At 56.8% G+C, this 2,415-nt stretch overlaps 1 pseudogene; it reads right to left on the reverse strand.

The window, feature by feature from the left end:
- Window positions 1-785: 785 nt before the first annotated feature.
- LOC144128743 (uncharacterized) lies at window positions 786-2,015 on the reverse strand (annotated as a pseudogene).
- Between the last annotated feature and the right edge of the window lie 400 nt (window positions 2,016-2,415).

The following is a 2,415-nucleotide window of genomic DNA, read 5'->3' on the forward strand; positions in this document are numbered from 1 at the left end:
CGCAGCAGCTTCGTGAACGTCGCTAAGTTCGTCCAGTTGGGCTATAGCTACCCCTTTCGTCAGGTGCTGCGGCTCGTTCCTGAAGTTGGTCACTAAAATGTTGGCACGCCCACGTTGAACATTGGCGATCCCTCGCGCTACCCTAATGCCCCGCGAAAGTAGCATCTGGACACTTCCTTCGAGGACGCCTTCGCCACATGCGGTGGTATCGGCTCGGACCGTGCAGGAAAACGGTCGACAACGGCGGCAAGTGAACATGGTCGGCATCAACTTTCATGGCAGTGCGGGGGGGGGGGGGGGAGAGAAGGCTCGAGGAGGTATTGGTGACGAAGAACGTGCGCGGAGGGTCAACTTGTTCCGCCCTACGTCGATTACAGCGCCATACTCACGGAGAAAGTCCATGCCAAGAATAACGTCTTTGGAGCAATTCTCCAGGATCATGAATGTGGCTAGGCACGTCTCACCTTGAATCTCAACGCGGGCAGTGCACTTGCCAACAGAGTTTACGAGGTGACCTCCCGCGGTACGTATGGGCGGGCCGTCCCACTGTGTGGTAACCTTGCGAAGATGCCGAGAGAAGTTGCCGCTGAAGACCGAGTAATCTGCACCCGTGTCGACAAGCGCCGTTACTTCACGACCGTTGATTAAAACGTTTACATTGCTAGCGACCACAGAACAGTCTTCGCTTCCAAGGGTGCCATTAGTCGAGCGGGGACATTTCAACGTAGGCGGAGGTTCTTTACTGCGTGCAACATCGGCAACTCCACCGCCAGGCGTCGCCGTACTTAGTTTTCCCGACGTGGAGAAAGGCTCTCACGGCGAGATCCGCGAGAAGAGGGTGATGATCGGCGAGGGAGCGGCGACCGGGAGGTGCGAGATGACGCTGACACTCGCGATTGAGAGCGTCGAAGGTGGCCCTGTATATCGCGGGGATGTTCACCGTGGCGGGGGCGCGGATCAGCCTGGTTGAAACCTCGAAGGCCGAGTTCGCGGTAAGGGCAGTAGCGGTATAAGTGGTCAGGTACACCGCAGTGGAAGCACAGCGGCCTCCGATCTCTAGTCCTCCAGATGTCGGTTTTTCTGCGGCCCAGTGGTTCCAGGTCCAGGCGTACATCAGACGGGGGCACGAACTCGTGGCGTCGAGAGCCGGAATCGGCAGCGGCCTAGTACTGACGATGTACGGGAGGTGGACGACTGACGGCGGCGGCGTAGCTCAGAGATGGTTGGTCGGCTGCAGCTACAATGGGTACGTTTTTGGACGCCAGCGCGTGTCGCAGTTCGTCCCGAACAGCCGTCGCGATGGAGACAGATGCCGGCTGGTCAGGAGCTGGGAACAGCCTTTTCAGCTCCTCTCGGACGACGTCGCGGATAATTTCACGAACATCGGCCAGGCCACTATCACTCAGGCTGGATGAAGCAAGACTTGAGAGAACAAGAAGGGTGCTTAGTCGCCGAAAGTGACTGGTTCTTGTCGCCAATGCGCGCTCGATGTTGGCAGCTTGAGCGACGAATTCGGCTACTGTGGTAGGAGGATTGCGAACGAGGCCTCCAAAGATGTCATCCCGGATACTCCTCATCAAGGCCCGCACCTTCTTCTCTTCAGTAGCCCGAGGGTCAGCGCGGGCACTCAGACGCAGTACGTCTTCGACGAAACTTCTCACGCTCTCGGTGGGAGCCTGGATACGAGCGTGGAGCAGATCTTCAGCATGCTCTTGCCGATGCTGGTTTACAAATGAGCGTACCAGTTCGCTCTTGCATATCTCCCATGATGTTAGCGACGCCTCGTGGTTTTCGAACCAGTATTTCGCTGTGGCATCTAAGGAGAAATACAGGTTGTGCAGATATTGGTCGGGTGTCCACCCATTATGTCGAGCTACCCGTTCATAGTGCTGGACCCAGTCTTCAACACCATCAAGTCCATCGCCACGGAACGGAGTGACCGATCTTGGGGTGACAAGCACGTAGACGATCCTCGGCGCAATCGCGGGGTCGGTTTGTTGTAACTGGGACGGCATGGTGGCGTTGGTCGTCCTAGATGTCCTCGATCCTGCGGGCAAGAGTCCGAATTCCGGCGCTTGGCCTTGCTGCCGTCTGCTAGCGAGAGTCTCTGTTTCTCCCGAGGGCTCCAGGAAAACTTAGTATAGGGCTCGAATTGCGAGGCGGGGTGTGTGGCATGAGATGCGTACCCAGCAGCTCCACCAAAATGTCACAGCCTGCTTGACGTAGAGGCCGGCGGCGAGCACAGCTGGTGATAACCGGAGCATAAGAACACACAAACCAGAACACAGGTCCGCCAGCAGCAGCGTCGTCTTCAGCACGCGGCAATCGCACTTTAACTTTCTCTTCGCTACAATATATTGACAACGGAAAAGAATGTATCAGTCCTCCGAAATCTCGAATCACTATCATCCACAT

This window comes from Amblyomma americanum, chromosome 1 (assembly GCF_052857255.1).
Source record: "Amblyomma americanum isolate KBUSLIRL-KWMA chromosome 1, ASM5285725v1, whole genome shotgun sequence".
Classification (NCBI taxonomy): Eukaryota; Metazoa; Arthropoda; class Arachnida; order Ixodida; family Ixodidae; genus Amblyomma; species Amblyomma americanum.